The sequence below is a fragment of the Alligator mississippiensis genome, chromosome 1 (assembly GCF_030867095.1).
Source record: "Alligator mississippiensis isolate rAllMis1 chromosome 1, rAllMis1, whole genome shotgun sequence".
In the NCBI taxonomy this organism is placed as follows: domain Eukaryota; kingdom Metazoa; phylum Chordata; order Crocodylia; family Alligatoridae; genus Alligator; species Alligator mississippiensis.
In genome coordinates this window covers 352,312,574-352,337,510 of record NC_081824.1, presented here as the reverse complement: position 1 = coordinate 352,337,510, position 24,937 = coordinate 352,312,574, and the positions used below count along the sequence as shown (strand labels likewise).

Genomic DNA, 24,937 nt, shown 5'->3' with positions numbered 1-24,937 from the left:
ATATCTAACCTAAATGTCCCTTGCTGCAACTTGAGACCATTGCTCCTTGTTCTGTCATCTGCCACCACTGAGAATAGCCTAGCTCTATCCTCTTTCAAACTCCCCTTCAGGTAGCTGAAGACTGCTATTAAGTCTTCTCTCAGTCTTCTCTTCTCCGGACAAAATAAGCCCAGTTTCCCCCAGTCTTTCCTTGTAAGCCATGTCCCCCAACCTCCTCATCATATTTGTTGCTCTCCGCTAAACTCTGTCTAATTTGTCAACGTCCTTTTTGTAGGGGGAAGGGAACTGGACACAATACTCCACATGTGGCCTCACCAGTGCTGAATAAAGGGGAATAATTACTTTCCTTGACCTACTGGCAACATACCTACCAATGCAGCCCAGTATGCCATTAGCCTTCTTGGCAACTAGGGCACGTTAGTGACTCATATTAAGCTCATTGTCCATTGTAAATTCAGCTTATTGTTGAAACTGGAAAGAGATCTAGTGGTAGAGCTGGATATCTCTTTTAGTGCAAAAAACCTTCCAGTAGCTGTGTTGCAGTGGCTAGCAACCTTCTACCAGATGCACTGTGTACAATGTAGTGTGTAGTGTGGAGTTTTGTGGACATTGTCACTGCATTGCTTTTAAGAGGCTGGGAAGTGCTGCTGAAGTTACAGTATTGTTAAACTAAGCTGCTCCTGATGTATGATGTGATTAATAATAGTTTAAAAAAATAGAACTCAATTAAGTGATAGGTTTTGCTGTTTCTGTTAATAATAAAGAGATTAGGATAGACTGTGCTTTCAATTACCCCTGTTTCAAATCTAGAGTAACTAACCCTATTTTACTCAAATGTATCACCTGGAGCAGTCTTTGGCTCATTATGTGCAAGTCCCATTAAGAGTTAGAAAAATGCTTGCTTCAGCTGGGTTAATGTGTTCTGTTGTACTTAGGAAAACTTTTATAATGCACTTCTTTATTCGCTGCCTTGTAATTTTCAACATTGTGTAGTTTTTGTTTTTAATCACAGTGCACAACATGATGAGAATGACAAACATGTTTAGAAATGTTATTGTGCTTGCAATCATCATCTCTTCTATTTTTATTTCTGTTATGAGAGCTATCCTGGTAAATATGTGACCTATATGCATATACTCATGTCCAGATAGGGAAGGAAGACTTTTTGGCTGGGGTGTGGGTTTGTAGGAAATGCAAGAAGATTTTATTTTTTTATCAGCCAAAACCTATACCTGTGAGAAGAAACATTTCTGCAATGTCTTTCTAAAGCTATGGTGTTTTTTTCCAGGTGCAGCAGGAAAAAGAAATTGCATAGTAGCCACATAATAATAGGATGCTAAACTTTTAACAAAGGGATCTCTTAAATTTTCCACCTCCATATGAGGTTAAAAAATAATTCTCCCCAGCCAAGAAAATTCTTCCCTTCTTTCTCTACCTTCCCTTCTTCTGCCTTCCCACCCCCAGCCCTACTTCTGTAGGTGGTTAAAATGGATGCAAGTACAGAACAATATTTTCTCTGTAGTGGCATGATAATGGCATGGTCTTCAAGCATGGTATAGTATGAGCAATGCTTTAGTAGTCACTGGATTGTGCCTGTGATGCTTCTGTATACAGGGAGACAAACTCCCCTAGTATGATGGCAGGGGTCCCTGAAGGAGCTTATTCTTTGGTCAAGACATGACAGTCTTTTGTTCACAAATGTCTTTATTCTTTCATTAGCCTAATGAAAAAAGGTTAGTTGCTTGCTTTTTCTATTTACTGTTAAGATTTCATGACAGATCATATTACCAGGGGCTGATTTTTGTCATCCAAAGAGGATGATAGATGGGTTGCTTTATTATAATTTGTCCATCTTCTCCCTCCAAGCTTTTCTTTAAACTCTCAGTCAGCTGAAGAAATCTCACCCCGGGTTATTTCCTTAAGCCTGAATTATGAATTGAAAAATATTTCTAGCAGTCAATTCTGATTCTTCTTTTTTTCTTTGTAATTCAGGAAGTTCTTCCTAAGAACTGCTATCAGTTTATCTGTTACTATTTACAGTTCAGTCTTTCTTTCTAGTAGTCTCAAAGTGGAAAAAAGTCAGCCTGTCTAGATGGATCTAGTGCTGCTGGAGCAAGCATGCACCCACAGCCTCTGCAAAGCGGTGTCCATTGTAGCCCCCTCCGCAGAGTCCCAATACTACAAGACAGGGAGTGGCAGCAATTGCCCTCCAGGTCTTTCTCACCAGCAACGTAGCTAGTTCAGTGGCTATAACAGCAGTCCTCCCCATTTCCCCTCTGCCCTTGCATCTCTCTTGCTGTGCCTGTGAATACTCTGTCTCTTTACTGTTCCTTCCGTCCAGGAAGAGCGCACACCAAGTGCAGAGGCTTCCTCAGCCTGACAGGGTTTTTAAACCCCAAAGCTTGCTAAGAAATTTTTTTCCCCAACTATTTAAGTTGGTCTAATAAAAGGTATCAAAGAATCGCCAACACAGCTACAACCTGCAGCCCCATTTCACTTGGGGTTTTTTTGTTTTGTATTCTTAAATCCGATGTCTAATATTCAACTCGCAAAGGGTCGTCTTGTAGCTGTTTTTTAACTACAGTGCTCCTCAGGCTCGCATCCTGGAGGATGGCACCTTATTATTATTTTTTTTTTTATTTTTTTTTTTTTTTTGGAGTCCTGGGATGAATCACAGAGCGGGACAGGTCCCAACGGGCAACGAGTTCTGGAAGGTTCTGGCGGGGGGATGCTGGTGATGCAGAAATGCTTGTACCCATCGGTGTGGCGCCATACGGGCAGCCGTAAGTCTCTGCTTGGCAATGCCTCTGCATATAGCACTTAATGCCACAGTCTCTGGGCTCCCCTAGAAACACTTACCTACTCTGTACAGCACTGTGTGCACGGGGGACCTAGGCCTCAGCTCATCTCATAGTCACCTCTTCTCCTCTCACCAGCCACTGCTTCATTTTGTTTGCTTATTGCTGCTTGCCCTGAATGAACTAGGACACACGTCACATTCATACTGAAGGATCTCGTAAAACTTATGAAATATTTTGAAAAAATCATTCCAGTACCCTTTTCTGTAGCGTACCAAGACTGCGCTGATCAGTCTGCTGATATTACAGGGTCCTCTGTTTAAAATTTTAGAATGATGTCTGGTAAAACTAAAACATGATATTGTTAATTTAGAAAGGCGGTGGAAAGTTTTATTCAGATTAGAGACCTTCATAAGCAGGCTAATTTAGAAACAAAAATGATCCAGACTTCAATTTGTGGATACTGCAGTATTTATTGAGAGATGGAAACCCTCTTTGCCTTTAAAGTTTACAGTTAGTATTAAAAATTGGAGAGCATCCCTCCCCATCTGTCCAGGGTACAAAGAAGAGCCATAATAATTATGTGAAGGCAGGAAAAAAATGCCTTACAGTAAGAGACTGTAGGGACTTCATCTGTTCTAGTTTATCCAAAAGAAGCTTGATTTATGCTAAAAAATACCAGCCATGACTAGCACCTTTCTCCTCTCTAGAGAAAGGCATAACAATCAATGTCAGCAAGTTAAAAAGCAGACAAAATCATATTAGAAATAAAGGATGGTATTTTAGCAGTGAAGGCCATTAACAGTTGAAACAAACTGCTGTGAGTAGTGGATTTTTCATTTTGTAGCCTTCAGATCAAGATTAAATGAGTAATAATAATACCACCACATTTTTATAGTGTTTTTCATCTTCAGTTTAGGCTATGTCATAGTGGGTAAATGAATAAAATTTTATAGTCTACACTGATGTAAGCCAGTCTAGATTGGTGGTTCTTAACCTTTTTAGATTCAGTGCATCCCTCAAAAAATACCAGTTTTTAGCTTTTGTTTGTTTCTTGACTACAGTAAAATAATAAAGCAGTTCTTCTGTTGCAAAGAACTCAGAAAGACCACAGCAGGTCAGAATGTTTTTGACACTGTGGGATCCCTATCTGATATCTTAAGGTTTAGCTTGTGAATTGGGTATATGTGTTTGCATACCTAGCAGCTGTGTGGTACCCAACAGCACCCTTAAAAGGATTTTATGAAACCCAGGTTGCGAATCATTGATTTAAATGGTCCCTTTTTTTTTCTTTAGACCTATGGGTAGACAGATTTACTGGTGGCAGACATAATTCTGTGTTTCTGTTGAGCTACATGAAATATGCAGACTGTGGCTATTCATACTAAATCTGAGACTGTAAAAAAAAAAAAATCTTTTTTCCTGTAACGGGAAGAATGATGAGTTGGAGAATAGCTAAATATCATGAGCTGCAATTTAAATAGCAATTCCTGGGTTACAGTCAGTTTTTAAAACGGTCTTTTTTAAGTTGTGCTAATGTAAGCATACTTTAAACGATTAAAATATCTAAAAGATATTTTGGATTCAATATAAGTTTATTTTGTGTTTTTTCATATAATGCCACATGTGTCCTCAAGCACTATAATCCACTAAACCAGCAGAATTTATGGGTTGTTTTGTAATGTATGTAGATTTTTTTTTTTTTTTTTGCTGTTTAATAGGTTCTATGCAATGCAGCAGCTAGCTAACTTGCTACATTAAAAAACCCCCCATCAGCCTTTTCCTCTTGCATTGCAAGGATGGTGCTTGTCTGACCATATACTCAGTGTGTGTTTATTTTTTTTCCCTTTAAATTGCTTAAACGAGTTACTTGGAAGTGGATGTGATGTGATGGAAGAATCTAGTGAGAGGGGTCTATTGTTAACAGGCAGATTATCATGAAATGTTATCTGAACTCTGTAATTTATTTACCTAATTTAACTTGACAATATGTAGGTTAGTATATAGAGTGTACGGCTTGTCAATAAGACTTGTTCATCTCTGTGTGATTATTTCTCCTGATATTGAATAGTAACTTTAAAAAAAAAGATTTTGCAGTCCTATACTGAATCCAGTACCCTTCAGGCATTTAGGTTTCAGGCTGTCAGCACTGCAGTATTACTGTGTTCAGGTTAGTGGCAAAAGGTTTCCTGCAAAATTGTCACTGTAAAACAAACTAATTTTGAGGTATTGTATAACTTTGGGATCTTCAGCTCTACGAGTCCACAAGGATAATATTCCCTCTAGCAACAAGATCTGTTGGCACCATCCCCACTAACAAAACTGTGGCCTAAAATTTTCTAAGGGATGGCTTTAAGATGACAAGGAAGGGAGATGAAATGGCTTTTGCCCCATACCTAAATTACGGTTGATCAATAGGTTTTATACCAAGTATATTTATTGTTCTAGGTCTTCCTTCTCCCCAGCCACGTATCTGTCTCCTTATGGCAAATTCTTTGTTTCCTACCGTCATGTGAATCCATTGACCTGTCTACTCGTGGCAAGGAGAAAGGTGGTCTTTTGGGGCTAGGTCTGTTAGCTCTGTTCCACATCCACAGAGAATGGGGAGGGGTAGCTAAGACTAGAAATTCCTTCTACCTGATTAATGTACCACATAACATCAGCTAACCTTGTCCTTCAGCTGCCCAGCAGCTGAAACAGATCTCTAAAAAATAGTATGTCAGTGGGAGCCAACCTTGTTGACAGACATTTACCCTGTGCCACTCTGATAACCTTCCCCTGCGTGATTTGCCACTCTCCTTTCTGTTCCCTACCCTGTCTACCACTATTTGACTGCTCCCTTCCTGATTTGCCCCATGCCACTTGTGGCACACCTTGCATATTGGCTATTCCTGGTATATGTCAGTATGGCTATATCTTTATGGTCAATCTTGTATCTAAAACAAGTAGTTGCATAGCTAATATATTGATAAGCTGCTGTAGCATTAGTAACAAAGATAATTTTCAGAGTAAAATGACATTAAATTCTTCATCAAAATATTCAAAATATAAATATATTCTAAACCATGCCATTGCTTCTGTATTAAAATTGCCGGTTTTTAAAACCAGAAAAGTAGAAAAATAAATGCAACAATTGTAGGAAGCTTAAGGCCAGAGTCTGCTGCTTATTAGAAACACACTGGGCTGATCACTTCTGATTCTAATAACTGGTGATTCTAATAAATAGTGGCAAGGGGAGCAAAGTGAGAAGCCTGTGCAAATGGCATGATCACATGCTCAGTCACCAGGTGTTGCATAGCAACCTATCTGTGCAGCAAACGTGAACATGTACACACTTGATTGTTATATATAATGAGCAGGGAGGAAAGGTTGTATGCATGCAATATATTGTTTCAGATTTTGATAAGAATACTGTATGCTGATTCTATTAAGTGAAAATCTAATAACTGATGCACACTAGTTTTCTGTAGGTTCACTTCTCCAATATATCTTTTAAGTACAGAATATGAACAGCTTTCATTTAAAGGTATTCCCTGAATCTCCTGATCCACATCTTCCTGGAATTCTGTCAAAACCTTGTAAGATTGCTTAGAAGTGTCCTTAGGCATACTCCAATGCTAGAAATTCATGCATTAAGGAAATTATAGGCTTCTTATGTACCCTGTCTAGTAGATCTGATTTAATCGCTCTTACCTGGAGATTATTTTTAAATACAAATGTGAACACACAAACAAAGCTTTCCATTTGATTATTTCCCTGTAATGACATTTTGAATTGTGGGTGTTGACCCCTACTAGAAGTAGCAAGGTAGGGGAGAATTAAGCACTTGTTATATGTAGTGGATTCACTGAAAATAATTGTTTTTTATAAAATAGTAATTATTTTTAATATGTTGAAATAATGATGGCAGGATAAATTTCCTGCTATTTTTATTCTTGTATGAGTTTAAGATTTTTTGGTAACTTGAAAGGATTTGAATATAAAGCACTTCTGCCGAAAAACACCCTTTATTTTGAAAGATTTAAAGAGAAACTTGTTTAAAAAAGGAAGGAAGACAAAAAAGCCCTAAAAGATCCCCTGCTACCCAATTTTAGTCCTTATTTATTAAGAGGCACCATCAGCCTCTTAGCTGAAGTTTGCAATTGGAAGCAGGTTTCTCCCTGCTCTTATAGTACATTAAGCAGTGCTAAAACCCTGTCCAGCCAGACCCCCTGTCTCCTTTTCTAGTAGGATGTGATTTGCAATCCACCATCTAAAACTTAAAATCTTCAAATCAAAGCTGAAAGCCAGTTAACTAATTTGTGATGCAGCTACTCTAGGTAATTTCTTGACTACCTTTAATATCCCAGACTTCCCCATCTTACTCTTAAAATGGAGCTCAGCAGCTGTTTCCATTGCTCCAGGTGTGTCAAACATGACCTGCACACCGAAAGCAGCCTGTGGGGCTTGCAGGCTGGACCACCTGCGGGGTTCACCACTGCTGCTGCCGGAGCCCCTATGGTGGTGGTGTTGATCCCTGAGAATGCTGGAGCTGCTATTTCAGGACCGTTCCAGAGCTGAGAGAACCAGTACTGATTTTTCCCTCCCCCCACTTTACTAACTGCCAAAATTGGGGCTTTAGTCACTCTTGGCAACTAATCTCAGTGTCAGGGGCAAAGAGCATGGGGGTGGAATGGCAACACTATTAACTCCCTGGGCTGTGGAGCCAAACTAAAACAGCCCTTCAGTAGCTGCAGGAAACTGGCTTGAAGGTGTAAGTATGCAGGACCCCTAAGATGGCAGCAACCCTACTGACTCAGTATTTTGCAAGAAGTAGTTAGTCTTAAATCATTCAGAAGGCAGGATAGATGCGCATCTTTTATAGGCTAACTCAATAAGATGGGGGGGGGACTATTAGGAGACAAAAGCAAACAAGTAGTAAACCCATAGGAACAAAGGGGTTCACAAAAGCTAATCCAGGTAATGAGATAAGAATCTGTAGTCCCTATTTAAAGTATACTTAACACAGTCCAGTTTGTGGATAATGTCTTGTTCTGCAGTTTCCTGTTCAAACTGGTTTTAAATATTCTGGATAGAAAGAATTTATTCATAGAAAGAATGCAGCAGCTTAGCACAAGCTGTTCCTATAGCTAATGAACATTGTTTACATGAAGTCCATATAGGTGCATACTCTAGATAAGTGCACTACCTTTTTCAAGTCCCAAGGCTATGCACTGGATTGTGGGTGTTGTTAAAAAGTAACCCTTCAAGAAGGTGCCTCAGCTAGTAGAGAGTGCCTAGGGACAGACATTCCAAAAGCTTGAGCCTGAATTGATTCAATCTTTGCAGGTTAGTCTAACCTGTGAAGCTTGAACTGATTTGGAAGTGGCCGGACATTCCCTTTTCATTCCAGAAATGCAGGCACATGGCCACAGTGGCTCAGGCTAGAAACCGGGGGTCATGAGAGCAGCCCTCCCTTTGATTCACAGTGCTGAGCTAAGCGGGGGGTGGGAAGGTGGCCAGGCCCTGGCAGGATGCTCTGATTAGCCCAGCGCGGAATCAGTAACAGTGTTTATCACCCTATTATGAAAACAACAGAGGGACTTTACCAGCTACCTGTTGATTTTGTCTTTGTCACAGCTCGGACCAGGGCCAGCATGTGGTCTGTTATCTAATACGCAGATACCTCTCAGCAAGGCAGAGGGGAGGGGGGGAATTTCTGCTTAGCACAGAGTGTGTGGGGGAGTGGAGGGAGCATCCTGCAAATCTCTGCTGGAGCTGCAGCCAGGGAGCAGGGGGATGGGGACAGCTTTGCTGTGGAGCAGAGAGCCCCGCTCAGCCCAGAGAGCATGCTGGTAGTGTCTGGTTTAACCGAAACTGGAAAAGAGTCTGGGACAGACAATCAATAAACCAGTTTGACCCAAATCAGTTAAGTCTAATACTACATTCAACCAGGTTTATCTCAAACTGGTTTCAGCCATTTTCAAACTGGTTTATGTGCACTGAACATCTGTTTTGTTTCAGGTTTAAGCCAGTTTCTGATCACTTTAATTGGTTTATGTCTCATGTCTGTCCCTAGCCAGTGTGGCAAAGCAGGATCTCCTCTATTATTTAGATGTCTTAGCCAGCAACCTGTGGAACCCACAAAAAGGCCAGCCCTTTTTGGAAAAATGTATGTTTCAGAATTACCTTAGATCTTGCTAAAGTAAGTTTTCTAACCAATGAAATGGCTGTAAGTAATGTAAGTTATAAAGTAGTCATCCTCTTTATGTAACAAGAAATTCATGGCTCAACAGTTTGACTTGTATCCTATTATTATTTATATTACAGTAATGTTCAAATATCTCAACCAGAATCAGAGTCCTGTTCGATTAGGAGCTATACAAACAGAAGGTAAGTTTCCAACCCTGAAGACCTTACAGTTAAATTTGAGATGTGATGAGTGTGGACTAAAAGACCGTGTGTAATGAAGAGAAGGAATGTGGGAGAAAAGACAGTGAGGGTGGTGTTTAATAAAAGCACTGGGTGACAGGTCAGCAATGTGCACAATTTTGATGCCTGTGGTTCTGGTGATTCGTAGTTGCCTTTTTTCTTCCCTGTGGTAGTTGGCTGGTATCTTCTAGGTATTCTAGCAGAAAGTGGCTATTTAGTGATTTGAAGGAGTATAAGATGGTGGCTAGATTCATCCCTTCAGGGGAGGTATGCTGTATGTAGGAGACTGAGTAGATGAAACTGAAGACTGCGTCAGAGAAGTGAACAAAACTGGTAGTTGAGGTTTGTTTCAGTGGAAAAGCAAAACTTACCGTAATTCCCCCTCATCTTTGTTTGCATGTATTTAATATAATTCTCAAAGGAAGAACCAAGGAACTCGCAGAGAACCTAAGATTGTGTTGATGCTGTATATCCCTCTGTACCATTTATTTTAACTTTTTTAAAGCAAAATGTACAACTGGGAAACTGCTGTTACTGCATTCCTGATTTGACCAGTAACACTTCAAATCAATCTGTGGTTCTTGAGAACAGTTCCAGGTGCAACCCTCCAGAGTGTATTCTGTCTGCATTTACCAGATTTAATTATTTTTGATTTCTCAGTCAGTGCCAAGTGGGAATCCTTTCTCATTACAAGAAGAGATACTGTAACTGACTTGTCAAGTTAGAAATGAGTGTGACTTTTTAATCGAATGTTTGCCATTGTACAAATGAAATCTTTTTATATTTTATACAGGTTCATGCAGACAGAACATCATATTAATACACTCCATACCATTAGTATTACCAGTCTCCTTTGTAGTAATGTTCTTTGGGCTATGACAGGGATGCTCAACCCCCGGCCCACAAGCCAGATTTGTCCTTAGGTGCTGTGTCATCCATCCTGCAGGACTCCCCAGGAAGAGCCCTGCAGACTGCAGCCCTAGATTGGGTGTGCAGGGTGTTGTGGGGCCCAATCCTGGCATGCAGGTTTGATCCAGCCCACAGACCAGCCCCACGTTGCTCATCAGGTCCATGGGGCGAAAAAGTAAAAAAGTTGAGCACATTCAGTTATGTTCTGTAGCCCCTGATAGATGTTAAATGCCTGATGGAATCTGATGTGGGATCTGAACAATCATGCTTCCTGCCATGCTACATGTGTGGCTGGAGGCACGACTTTGGGATCCTGCAGCAGATCTCAATGCATCATGTTGCTGGCGGGGGGGCCCTGGCTCTGGCCCTGGCCCTGGCCCATTTTGAGACCCTGATTTTTGTTTTTTCAATTTCCCTTGGTTTCCATGGCCCTCACTCAAGGTGTTAGAATCCTGTTCTGCTCTTGAGAGATGGACTTTATCTCTTGTTGGGGAGAACAAGTGCAACCTGAAGCTCCAAACATCAGAAAGACAGCTCTGCTTCAATACAAGCATTTATTGGGGCAAAGGCCACCCACCCAAAGGTTCTCTGCCCTCCCCTCCCCTCCCCCAAGAAGGGTCAAACAGTTCCGTGGTCCCCAGTCCAATCCACACAGCTCAGGACCGCCAGATAATCCTCCGCTGGTCTCTTTTCAGTCTTGTTGCCTTGCTGGTATCCTACTTCAGACTGTCCTTGCCAGGAGTTGACACTCTCTTTGTCCAGCCAGATCTCCTACTGTCATCCCCAACAGCACATAAAATCATGTATATTTCTTTCTTCCCTGGACAACTGGCCATTACTTGTAACCCTCACCCTTTTTTTTTTTTTTTTTTGGTGTGCCAATAAAGCTATTCAAGTATCTGTATTCAAGTGACACGTTTTTTGTTATTTAGGGTATGCCAGTAACTCTTAACTCATTCTTTCCTTTTGTTAAATTGAGGCATGCAACATTTATAACAGTATGAACACGTTCAAAACAGAAATTTTACAGTAAAACCCATAACCTGTCAAAAAGATCATATATGTTTCTCATTTACCATATTTACTTGAATATAAGATGATCCCTCAATATTCTTCTTCAGCAATCCCTCACAGTTAAGGATTATTGTCTTCCGTGATTGTCTTATCTCTGTGTCCAAAGATGGCTGATGAGGCCTGTCTAGGATTGACAGACTCTACTTCAGCTTGTACATGCATTTCCATGTAGGGTGGGTTGTGCTGGAAATCTCTCAATTAGATTCTATATATGAAAAAATCATCCCTTTGTTATAATTCTCCAGATACAGAATCTAATTCTTGGAGGTTTGCCTTTGCCTTGAATTTGTCCCTTAGCCACTGCTGGGGGGGGGGTCATATAACACTTTCCCCCTGTAGCCTCTCCCTCCCCCCTGCCCTTTACTTTCAGACCCTGCTCTGTCTGAGCACAGGGAAGTAAGAGGCGAATTTGAAAACACTGATCTTGTAATAAACATATGTGTAGTAGCTTGCATATAGGGAAATGATTGCAGGTACCCATAGATTTAGTTTATCCAGAATTGATGCAGTTTACCTCTTTTGAACCTGCTGTCAGTTTTAGCACAGTTACTCCATAAACACACTTTTAAATAGCACTTTGGTACCTACTTATATATAATACAAACTATGCATGATATTAATCCAGAGTCAAAAGGTTCATGATTTATCATGTAGTTCATTGAGCTGGGCCCCACCAGAGTTAATAGCATTTTAAACCTTGAGGACTGCATAGCTCAGCACTGGGCAATATGTATGTATACTTCAGATACCTTCCCCCCCCCTCTCCCCCCCCCAAAAAAAAGGATCCATATGCTAATTAGCCCCCAACTCATGACTGGAACTGGGTGTTCCTGTCATGAGCCCTGGGAACCTCCAAAATTTTATTTGCAGATGGGTTGCAAGGCAACCTGGTCCGGCTCTATCACATGGAGGGCGAGGCCACACTAATCATGTGTGACAGGCTGAGAGATGGGGTGACAGAGGGATTCTGGGTAAACTTGGGGCTCCATTTGGTGACATTTGCCAGACATTTAAAGCTGTTGAAGAAACAGGACTCATTGGAAATGGGAAAGAAAAGCACAGCTTAGTTGCAGGAGTGAAGAGGAAACCAAAATATATTCATTGTACTGGCTTACCATGACTTGAAAAAGAGTCAGCTTTGAGGGTGATGGTGCACAATGGGCACTACCTTGTATCTCATTCAGATGGGTTACATGTATCTATCCTTGTTGTAGATTCTCATCAGTATGTTTGCCCACATATGGGCTATAAGTTTTATAGCCATACTCAATGTTGGCTGTGTTTAATTACTTTCATAGTTGGTTTGAGCATATGCTTCTTTTGGTAGCAATTTAATGATAGTATATTTACTGAGAGTTCTTTGTATATGCATTTTGATGCGACATCCCCCTCCCCCCACAGCTAAGTTGATGGGGTCAGGGGGACCTCATCTTGTATTTGAGTAAATACAGTACTTAAGATGGTGCCCCTTGATTTTATAATTTGACATGGGCTTACTCCCAGAATACAAGTGTTTGTGGTTCACATTTGTACTCTGGATTGGACCCTTAGCAAGTATGTTTGCTAACTTAAATTAATTGTCAGTCAACTCATATTGAACTATATGATACATGTACTTCACAAACATACTAAAGAAGATCTTCCAAATAATAGATTGGTCCAGAGGTTTATATAACCAGTTGCTAAATAAACACAGAATCCTTAGAAGTCTAAAAATAGATAAGGAAAAGTACTAACTTCAAGGAACTGTTTTCAGAAGAGGAGCCTTGCTTGCAGGACAGCTGGTTATTTTGGATATTCGATGTAAACTTAGTTTATGCTCTTATTTTGTAGGCACAACTTTTAAAAATAGCTTTACCAGTGTTAATTTATCACCAGCTTTGTAGTTTAACTTTGTAGTAGTTGAGTCTTTGCACCCTTTTTTTAATTGACATGATTTCAGTTTCCTGTTCTCAGGCAACCATGGATAGACTTGGGAGGGGGAAAAAATTATTGGAGAAGCCCAGGTCTTATGCTTAGTTAAATTCTAAAGAAAAATAAACAAAACTTTTTTTGAGCTACTTACTTAAGACAAGGTTTAAATTACAAATTAACCCATTATAAAGAGTTTTACTTTTTTTAAAGTAACTGCTGCACCTCTGACAAATTTACCTCCCTCTCCTGCTCTGTATAAATTACGATATTTACTGAATCCAAGATGACCTCAAATTCAAGGTGACTGCCAAATAATTCGTTTCTACACATGGAAAATTTATAAATTTGTTATTGGATGGTTCCCTCCCCGCAATGTTGAATGGGGGAAAAAGCCCTCATCCTGGATTTGAGTAAATACAGGTTATATTTTTGCCCAGTAATATGATCCAGCTACTCCAGTGTGCTGTTTCTTTTGCTCGTGTTAACAATCATCTCTTGTAGCCTTCCGCATAATACTACTGTATTTGCTTCCGGGAAAAGTGAATATTTAACTGTTTCAACACCTGAAGAATCTGCACAGCGCCAGATTGCCTCTCTGGTCCTTTAGTTTCATACTATGTAGTTGAATCATAATGTTAGGCTCCATATTCCTTATATGAAGGGAAGGCCATCATCCTAACATGTTAATTCCACCAATAACATATTTAAAGTGTAATTTCTCTAGTGTCAGGTTGGAGTGCAAAAGAACGACAGTGCATGCTACCCCTGTGCTGTGCTGTGTTGCGTTGCTAACATAAGCTATATGAAGCAAGATGTCATTGCTGGTATATTCTCTCAAAGGAGAGAGGTGTTTAGTTCTCTTCTTTAGAAAATGGGCATGAAGGGAAATTAAGGATGAGGGTTAGTGTGCTGTCTGAAATTCGGCAGATGTAAGGAGTTTGTTTTGGTGGACCATGTATGTAGAAAGAAGGCGATTCCATTCCACTGCAACTTTTCTCTGTAGAAGTAGGTAGAAAGCTTTAACTACCAGTGCTCTGCCATCCCATTAATAAGACATCTTGTACTAGTAAATCATAGCCTGGAGGTGCATGCCATCTTATGTATTATTCTGTATGTTTTTGCTGTTTAGAAAACAGCTACATCAAAAGGTTTTTTAACCTTTTTCTATATCATTGAACAACAGAGACATCTGGAGGTTGCGATTATGCTTATCTTCTCACCCCAGACAAAACCACATAACCTCTCTCTTGCCATTATCAGCAAAATAATTGTGACTCAGAATGTATTAATCTTAACATGAAGTATAGTGCTATACCTGACTTGATAGAAAAATCTTTTGCTGGCAAGATCTTGTCTTTTTTTTAGATGAGGGACGTAGCAGTTTTTCATATATTAAATGTACTTGAAATATAGACGTATATTATCTCAGTATCCACATATAGATAAATTGAGGTACATGGAATATCCAAAGCTCCCCCCCACTCCTATTCCTTATGGCATATGATTATGTTGGGGGTAGTAACGCTGTAATATTTCGGCCTGTTACCCTTTGGTAAGCAAAAAGAGAGGAGAGTGGCCACAACTTTATTGAAATAAAATAAAATAGTAATAAGATACTCTAACCTCTAAGGTGGTAAGTAATGCTATCATTTAATATTAAATGTCTCATGGTATGTCCACATCTGGAAGTTGTAGGCTCTCAACTCCCACCCAGTGTAGGATAGACTACCCCCACTTTTTTTTCTCCCCTATTATATAAGCCCATCACAGGCAGACACCATGGCTGCTTCCAGACGTTAAAAAACAAAACAAAACAGTGCTTTATTTTAAACTCTGTACACCCCCATGCCAAGCCCAGCACATGCCAGAAGAGGCATTGTGTTAGCTGGACTTAGCTTTCCCAACGTCTGTATAGATCAGTTGCTTTAGTGGGGCTTTTTTCGCACTTTTATCTGATAGCTGATTGAATCGCCCAGTCTATACAGATCCTGGGGAGCTGGGTCAAAGTAACGTGCTGCTTCTCCAGGTAAATCACTTTTTTTTTTTTTTAACGTCTGCAAGCAGCCCATCATATCAAAAATTCTCATGGGGCAAGGCCAAGTATGAAAATGTCTATATTTGAAACAAGCCAATGTAGTACTGGATTTATGGCTTCTGATAGTTGTATAACAAACAGTACTTCTGCCGCTTGAGAGAGAGGGTAGATAATTTACCATCATTTGCATGAGGCCATCTCACATGGAGGAGTCAGCAGTGCAAGCAAATACAAAACCTGTATCACTTTGACCTGGCTTAGAGAGCCACAAAAATAGCTCTAACCCATACATATATTATTGATTTGAGAATGTGCCAGGAACAGCTAGAATGACTGTACTATGCCCTACATGAAAAAGTCAATGAATACTACATACAGGAATATTCTTTTTAGTAAAGGGATGTTGGTTGAGGGAGGAGGGGTTGAACCTGTAATAAAGCCCAGTCCTGTATTCTACCTGCTAAAGAAAATGTTGCAGGAATTGGGACAATGAAAGTTTAGAGAGATTCTATTAAAAGTTTTGACTTGAACCGTAGAAAGAATTTAGTATTACTGACCAGAATCCTTGGGAGTCCATAAGTTAATTAGACATGTTTCATAGTTGTTAGGGGCTGGAAGGGCCCTTACAGATCATCAGGTCCAGACTCTAAGCCTTTGTCTCTAAGCCTTTCCTTTAATTTTCTTTTTCTGGGTTTATATTATTCACAGACTAAGATCCACTGCCCCAGTATTCAGAGAGTCAGAGCACTTTGGAAGTCAATGAAAACTTCAATTTTTCAGCATCTCTGAAAATCAGGCCAACTTTTTAACCCACAGAGAGAGAGTATGTGTTAAATTTTATACCAGGTTATGCTTGAGTTAAGGAAAGATTAAGTTGTTATGTTTTGTGCATGTAGTTTTTAAAATCTAAACTTAAACAAGTAATTCCAAAATACTACTTAATTTCTTTTTGAATTCTTAAACAAAACTTAATTAAGTGTTACCCAAAGTATATGAATAACAAATGAAAATGAAATGTACTTATGCAATTGCAGGCGTTCAGAACACAGTCATATAAAGGTATGCTTTTTTAAAAGGGTTGAACTACCACAGGACTGTCTGACTTCAAATCAGCTAGGGCTGTACACTGCGAGCCACACCAGTGGGGGGGCCACATACCGAGGTGCTGCAGTAGTGTGAACTGCAGCAGTAGTTATGGGCCCTGTGGTAGAGCGCCCACTGCACTGCCTTCACGTTAGCTCCCCAGCTGTATAATTCTCTGATGAACTGCACCACAGGCTCCCTCAGTGCTTCAGGCTGTGCTTTCTCACTCCTTATGGCAAGAGCCAGAAACAGAAGTTGGAGGGAGGAAATCCTAGAGAACCTGGGTGCAGAAGGACCTGGAGTGGAAGGGGCAGTGGTGACTTGGATGATAGCCCAGGAATCACACATTAACCCCTCTGTGGACTGCAGTCTTCAGACCACCAGTTAAACTAGCTTATAACTACATATAGTTTTTAATTTTTAAAAGTGTTGTATGCTAGAAGAAACCCATTTTATTTTTTGCACAGGTAGGACAGGTGATAAATAAGGCTTTAACTTGAGGCTATCAAAACTTTGTAAGTTTTGAAGACCAGTAACTTTAACACCTTTGTGGGATAGTTAATACTGCTAGTTCCATGTCAGAGATGTCAAACCACGAGCTCCTGATTCAGTTCCATGCATGAAATCAGGGGATGATTTTAATATAATACTCTGACCATTGGTCTGTACCAGATTGGAAGAGCCAGTCTGTGTTCTGCCCTGAACTTTAAAATTGCTGGGTTTATTTTTTATAGAAGTACTAATGCTGTTTTTGTGACTGTGCATGTTGATGAATATCTGGCAAGCTGGTGAATGTCTTTGAACACAGTAGATTTATGGAAAAAATCTTTTTGTTCAAAAGACTTCCAATTTCATTATGTCAGTGGCAGAATTTTTCATGTGGAACATTCCACAGTGCCTAATGATACTCAGTGTATCACTTAAACTAAAAAAAACCCTATGTATATTTGTAAGGTGTAGTTCTCAATGGCACATAAGCAAGGTGTTGGACTTTCTCTGGTGTCTAAATAAAGTGAGGTGTACTGAAATCAGTGGTGATTTCTGAACCTAAGTTTTTGAGTTCCTGACTTAAATTTTGCCCATCATGACATGAAGCTTAATGTTTAAACCTCCATGACAATATAGGTTTGATACTCTGTGCTGAAGTCCTGCCTTAATGTAGACTGCTGCAACACTTGGGGGATTTTAGCTTTTCCAGTTTGTGATAGCAGTTTTCCCTAAATATTTCTCTAGTTAAAATAAATATTTGTCTAGTGTTTCTCCTATACCATGGTTGATATTACTTATAGAGCCTATACTTTAGAATATGTATTGCAAAGAAGAACATAAAGAAATGATTGGGATGTGAAATTGAAAATTTTTATGAATATATATTTAACTTCTGATAAGTAAATAGTTCTGGAAAATATTAAACATTAACTTTGTTAAATATTTGACTGAGTACAGGGTAAGTGTTTATCCTTAAAACAAATCTTTTGATGTTCATAAATGCAATACATTGTGAAATATTTATTGTACTTTGTTTAATTGCAGACAGCAAAAGCTAAAAGTGTTGCTGATGGAAAAGCTACTCTTTTGAAGGATTAAAAGTAAATGTCAAAAGAATTTTTCAGACTCTTTAATTTTTACTTGAATTACATTGTTTTTTCTTCAACAGTGAAAATAAAATTTGTTCTAAAATCTTGATTCTCCTTATCAAATCTTTTATGCATTACAGTTAGGCTTGTTCATACTCCTGTGCCAACAGTTTAGAAGGATAGAACACCTTCATGAATGTTGCCATTGTGTTAGCATTAGCCTTTTTACTTTTCATCAGTATAGGTTTCCCTGAAGTCAAATTTGATTCAGACACCTTGTTAGTTTCAGGTGTGTTTGAAAACTATCCCCATAATTACACTTGGGAAGGAAATTTCATCAGCAACTAAAATATAATGTTAGGTTAACCTACGAAGTACGACTTATCGTCTGATTGATTAAATTTTAGTGTTACTTTTCAGTTAAAATATTTTAATAGAGCAGCTATTTCTGTGCAGTGTTAAGTAATACCATTAAGTGATATTTTACTTTTATAAAAGCAAAGTTGTATTGGAGTGGGGGTTTTTTGGTGGTTGTTTTTTTTTTTTTTTTGTAATTGTTTTTGGACTTGAAATTCTGTCAGGGGACAGTCTACTTTTCATTTGGCTCCCAATAAATTTCTCGTTAATCTTTACAATCACCTGGTATTGTAGACATTTTTCATAACAGCCCATGCCATTGTGGTTTTGCGTTTGATAAATTGCTAGACATCATCTAGCTCTAGATCTGCTGCCAATCTACTGCAGAAAATTTGGAGATACAGAGCTATTAAATAGCATCTAATAATATATTAATCATCCATCATCCTGAAAAGCAAAGTGATTTGTTGGGTTTTTTTTCAAAACTGTATAGGTTAGTATAACTTTATCTGGGCTGAAGTGCAACTATTCCTGGAGTGCATGTGACAGTTGTTTAACAGCACAGAAACACTACATGATCACATACATTGGGAAATGAGAATACTTTATCCAACTGATACTGCACAGAATTTTTTTAAGTAGCCAAAATGTAATTAGCTATACTAGAATCTGGCTATGATTTAAAACTTATAACTATAATTTTATTTAAAGCAGAATCTTCCAATCTCTGGTACCTGTATTGCATTTTAATGGTACTCAAACTTAGTATCTTTTTCTGTTTACTGTAGTATGTTTCTAAAAAGGTGGTACATGAGCAAGAGACTGCATAAGGTGCTAATCTTAATGATGGGATGGGGGAACTGCAGCAAGAAGTCAGTACAGGGTTCTGCTTGCCTGTTCCTCTTCCCAGTTCCTAGAAGTATTAATTGAAGGTGCTATATTGTCCATTTCCAGACCTGTCTTGAAACCCTCTCTAGCATCCATCTGAGGGTTTCTTGTCTCCTGGGAGGATTGCAAAGTTCATTTCATCAGCAGCTGATGAAGTGAACTAGGGTTCATGAAAGCTTGTGTGCTCTCGCTCACTCTCTCATTTATATATCCTAGTTAGTCTAGAAAGGTACATATACCTGTTGTTGTGGTTCACTGATAGAATCTGTGTCTGCCAGGTGGGAGGCCCAGGTTTGATTCCTGGACATGCGTGTAACTACAGCCAGTGAGGCACCAAATGTCTGGATTTGGTCTGGCCTTTGGATCCTGTCTAAAGGCAGGATGGAAAATATGGGCAGCTTCCACTCCTCCCTATGCCTAGGTATTACTGTGGAAAGTCCTCGTGACCTCTTATGCATGCGCCACGATCCAGAAGGATTGATGGTTGCCTACTACTAAAGGTGCATATCTGTCCTGTTTTGGGATTGCAAAGACCATTTTAAACTGGGGACCTGGGTCAGGCAGGTAGTTTTGGTCTCCTGGAATATTTAGGTAATAGATGTTTGCTGGTTGTCTGAATCTGGAGGGATGAAGGAGCCTGAGGAAGCTTGATATTGGAAGGCTTACTTAATACGTATGTTTTGCTGCTGCAGCCTCTTCAGCTGATTTTTGCTTTTTGCACCCTAGATCAGAACCTGAGTAGTAAAATGATTAACAGCTTCCTATGCTTGGTGATGCCACAATGGCTCCGTACACCCACATCATGCAGTTGGAGACAAATACTGCCTGCTTATTTAGAGTTCAGCTGGATGTATAATTCCAGCTGAAATACAGGCTTAGACATTTGGCCCCTTTGGTACGTAGCAAAATCCATGTATTTTATTTGCCTTTGTTCATTCCAGAAACTGGTCCAAAAGTACAGTGCATTCTCATCTCTGTCTTGTGTAGTATACCAATGTCAGGGCTCTAGAATGGGTGGGCAGTTATTTTGGCTGGAGGGTTGCTTAATGAGTTTTGGTGAGCTGTCAAGGGTAGCCCCACCCCATGACAGGTGCCCTGCCCCCTTGTAACCATCTTGGGACCAGAAGTTCCACCCCCTAATCCCTGACCTTTACCACTGGAAGTCCTTCCCCTTGTCCCTAAAAGTACTCCAGGGGGGGCTTGCCATCTTGAAACCAGAAAAAATAATCATATATTAAAAGTCAAACATCTACTATAATGTTTTAAAATATTGCAAAAAATATTTTTGTCTTGATTTATGTGTTTGCATAGTGTATATAGAGGTGATTGCATAATAGCTCAAAATACAGTCTTACTCTTGTATATTGTGGAGTGGTGGGGGTGGCTGGGGGGTGTGTGTGTGTATAGGTGGGAGTGTGTTTGTGGGGGGGTTGTGAGAGGTGTGGCTGTGTGTACAGGAGATATGGGTGGTGCAAACAGGAGATGTGGGTGGTGCAGGGGTGTGGGTGGGTTTGGGATTTGTGAGCGGGGGGGGGTGCAGAGACCCCCCACACAGTCCCCCCAGGGTGCACAGCCCAACCAGCGGCAGTGGCAGCAGCAGGCTCTCAGGGTACTTGTGGCCCGCACAAGTGCAGCCATCCAGTGGCATGCAGCTCCAGACAGTTCTGGAAGATGCATGTGGAGCCAGGTCGGCTTGCCCCTATTGCACAGGGCTCACGTGCAGTGTTCCCTCTAAGGAATAGCAGTCCGTGACCACACCGCTTCAGTCCATGAGTGCACCACTTCAGTCTTGCTTCCCTCTTTCAGCATGGCGCGGTCTGCTGGTAAGTGTCCCAAAGTAAGTGTCCAGGTGGGAGCGGGCAGGGTTCAGCCACCAGACAAAGATAAGCTCCTCATGCAGGGCAAGCAGTGGCTCCTCCCCGAGGCAAGGTGGGGACAGGGGCTGGGGGCTGGCCTAGGCTCCGCTGGCTCTAGGGAAATGCTTTGCTGGCTCTGCCAGCTCCGGGGAACTGCTCCGCTTCCCCTCATTGCCTCAGGGAGCAAAGAGGCACATGGCGTCAAGGCTGGCGAGTGGAGCAGCTCCCCAGAGCTGGCGGAGCCTGTGGAGCAGTTCCCTGGAGCCAGCAGAGCCCGCGCCAGCCCCTGTCCCCCATCCCCACCTTGCCTCACCTTGGGAAGGAGCCGCTGCCTGCCCTGCGTAAGGCTCTGCCAGCTCCTGAGAACTGCTCTGCGGGCTCCCCCGGCTCCAGGGAACTGCTCCACTCCCCAGCCCTGATACCATGTGCCTCCTTGCTCCCCAAGGTGACTCAGGGGAGTGAAGTAGTTCCCTGAAGCCAGCAGAGCCCACGCCACTCCTGTCCCTGTCTCTGTCTCTGTCCCCATCCCCGTCCCTGCCTCGGGGAGGAGCCACTGCCTGCTCTGCATGAGGAGTGAGGAGCTTACCTTCGCAGGCTCAGGGGTGATCTGATGGCCACCTACAAGTTTATCAGGGGTGACCACCAGTATCTGGGGGAACGTTTGTTCACCAGAGTGCCCCAAGGGATGACGAGGTCAAATGGTCATAAACTACTACAAGACCGCTTCAGGCTGGACATAAGGAAGAATTTCTTTACTGTCTGAGCCCCCAAGGTCTGGAACAGCCTGCCACCGGAGGTGGTTCAAGCACCTTCATTGAACACCTTCAAGACGAAACTGGATGCTTATCTTGCTGGGATCCTATGACCCCAGGTGACTTCCTGCCCTTTGGGCAGGGGGTTGGACTCGATGATCTTCCGAGGTCCCTTCCAGCCCTAATGTCTATGAAATCTATGAAAGTGTCCCACGCTGGCCCCAGTGCCTCTGCCGCACTCTGCGCCCAGCTCCTCTCCGGGTGGGCACACGTCCTTATAAAGTTTGTGTGCAGCAAGATTTTTACTTGTGCACGGCCATGCACGTGCGCAGCTTAGAGGGAACACTGCTCACATGCACCTCCTGGGACTCATGTGCCACCAGGGAGAAGCTCTGTGCGATGGAGCCAGCAGCCTGGCCCTGCTCCTTACCTCCACATGCAGCTTGTGGGACTCCACCAAAAGTGGCAGGGAACCCTGCTCCCTACTTCCTGGCAGAGTCCCATGACATGTGGCAGCAAGGAGTGGGGAACACAGCCAACTCCATCGCACAGGGCTGCCCTTTGGTAGCATGTGATACCAGGGCATGTGAGCCTCCCATGATGGAGGTGGACTGCCCTGTCTCCACTCCTTGCTGCCACATGAGGATCCTGGAGTTGGCTGGAGCTGCACACTGCCAGGTGGCTGTGCCTGTGCAGGCCACGATCACCCTGAGGGCCTACTGCTGCCAGTGGAGGCTGTGCTTCTCAGCAAACCCCACCCTTCCTCTCACCTCCCAAACCTCACACACCCACAACCTACCCACTTGAGCTCTGTGTTCCTGCTGGCCCTCTGGGCGCAGCCCTGGGCTCTGCTCTCTCACCAGGTCCAGCCCCATGCTCCGTATTCCCACCCAGCAGCAGCTTCCCTACCTGCCCAGAAACTGTGAATGCTAGCCAGGGCTGGGACCCTTGCGCGCAGGAGGGTGGAAGCAAAGTGTGTGGGCTGGGCGGGGTACAATTAATTGGTGGGTGCCCATGGGCTGGATGAATTCACCTGGCAGGCTGGATCTGGCCTGCAGGCCATATTTTGCTGACCCCTGCTATAGCATCTCCCTCTGGGTCAGTTCTGGTGACAAACTTACAGTAAAACTAATTTTCAATAAAAATTTGTTCTGACAGTTGTTTGAAAGAGGTGAATAAGGGGTGCAAACAATAGTTTGTGTTGATTTGCCAACATACTTGCAAAGAATTGTCTGTCTATTTAGCTAGTTAAAATTGTGACTCCTAAAAGACTGATCACAATTTCCTGGTGGTTTAAGAATGCATTAAAATGAATAAGACACTCCTGAATAATCTGAAGGTACTCTAAAAACAGGACTACTTTTGAACCAAGTTTCTCTCCCTGTTTGTTTGTTTTTCTATTTAATTTCACAGATACTTTTGTGGACTGAATGTGTGCCTTCCAAATACATTACATCATAATTTTTGAAAGAACTGCTAACTGGAACTCTTGCTAGATGTGCCTTAATCATTTAGTATCTCCCCATAAAAAATTTAATACACAGAAGTTGATGCATTTAGATCTTTGCTTAATTTTGCATGAATGAATAAAACCACACAGCCATGTTTCCCCTACATACAGACCATTTTCTCAATTTGTTATGCTGCAAATAATACGTTGGCTTTTTAATTGAAGTTTTAACTGTATTTTGAAGATTACTATTTTCCCTCCTCTGTATCATTTCTTGATGAACATTTGTAAATACAGTGTACCTCTGAAGTAGCTATGAAAACACTTTCATAGCTAAGCTGGTATTGCTTGCAGTTCTTGAAACAGGGCAAACTACTAAGCAATCAGCTTTGTGTTTTGTCTGCCTTTTTAAAAATAATACTTTAGTGAAATTCTATTTTGAATGTTTTAAGTAATATATAGCAGAATTTTTAGTTTGCACAGCCTGAGGGAATCTTAGTGGTATTTTTACAAGTCTGTCCTATAAAAACCAACATACAAAGTAGCCTGGAAGGTGACTATAAATCCTTTTTTTTTTTTTTTTTTTTTAAATGTTATGATACTCTGTAGCCTTTGTTAGCACCTGGAGAAATTCCAAATTCTTTTCACAAACCCAAATTTTAGATGTTGCCTTAGTATAAGGGATAATTAGATATAAATTTTAGTTATAATTAATTTAGGTGCATGGATTGGTAAGCATCTAGCATCACATGTTAGTTACAACTGCCAGTCCCTCTTGGCAGTGGGTAGACGCTACTAGTTGATTCTTGTTTATCGTTCTAATGTGAACAGTAGCAAAGGATTTACCTTCAGCAACTTCTGGCTGGGGAAAAAAGGCACTGATGCCACTCTGAACCTTAGCTTTTTCCAGCTGACATAGAGCTGCTGTGAAACAACTTCAGCCCAGCCCCCTCCCTTTTTTCAGTTGTCTGTCCTCCCCTTCTCTTCCTCTCTGCCCATGTGTCTATCAACCCAGTTGCTAGGCAACCACCTGGTTGCCTAGGGGATCCCCTAGGGAGGGGGAAATTCCCTATTTCTGTGGCCAGGTCTATTGTTAAGCTTCCTGCCTTTGACCTCGGAGGGCAGTTCTAAGGCTGTAGTCCCTCTTCAGGGTGAGGAATAACATTACTCAACCTCACTGATCAACATCAGTGATGCTGAGAAAATAGCTGATGTTGGTTGGGTCCCGGTGGTGAGGTTAGAAAGGTTATAAATACGGTCCCTCCATCTTGGGACAGAGAGACATCTTCTGGTCACTAAATCGAGCTGTGTATCTCCAGAATCCTCTGGATGGTTCTGTGAGTAACTCATCTGAATTGTAGCCAGTAACTTAGACCTACATGTTCTAGACGTGTACTGAAAGGGCCAACAAGGCCCTTTTACTGTTTTCCTCAAGGCTGTTTTCTTTCAAAATTCCTTTTGGTTTGTATTCCTTCCCTATGCCCTCCCTCTCCAATCAATAAAGCTATCTATCATAGCAGGCCTGGCAGTAAATATTTGAGAGGGATTGGGGAAGCCTTTTTGCTCCCTTTGCTCGGCTGACTAAGGGAGACTACTTTCTATGCGTCAGGCTAAAGGAAGTACCCCAAGATCTAATGGTGGGTTAAGCAACCTCACGGTCTACAAGGCCTGTGTACCCCAGGGGGCACAGAGCCCGGACAAAGACCAGACCCTGGGTGGTGGCATTGGTTACCCCAGGCTTGCGATATAAGCTTCCCAGGGGAGGCATTTGAGGCTTGGTTTTTGGTTGGGCACAGTGACGTGAGTGGTTCAGAGCAGGAGTGCCCCCTATAG

The 24,937-nt window shown here is 41.5% G+C and overlaps 1 protein-coding gene and 1 long non-coding RNA gene across 6 annotated transcripts in view; both read left to right on the top strand.

Moving 5' to 3' along the window:
* Positions 1–24,937, top strand: part of ATP11A (ATPase phospholipid transporting 11A) — a 228,990-nt gene that overhangs the window by 72,797 nt on the left and 131,256 nt on the right. The gene's annotated exons all lie outside the window — the stretch shown is intronic.
* LOC109282577 (uncharacterized) lies at positions 2,304–15,981 on the top strand. Its single transcript, XR_002089590.2, has 3 exons — positions 2,304–2,783; positions 9,108–9,170; positions 15,850–15,981. It is a non-coding gene; the product is annotated as an uncharacterized LOC109282577 (long non-coding RNA).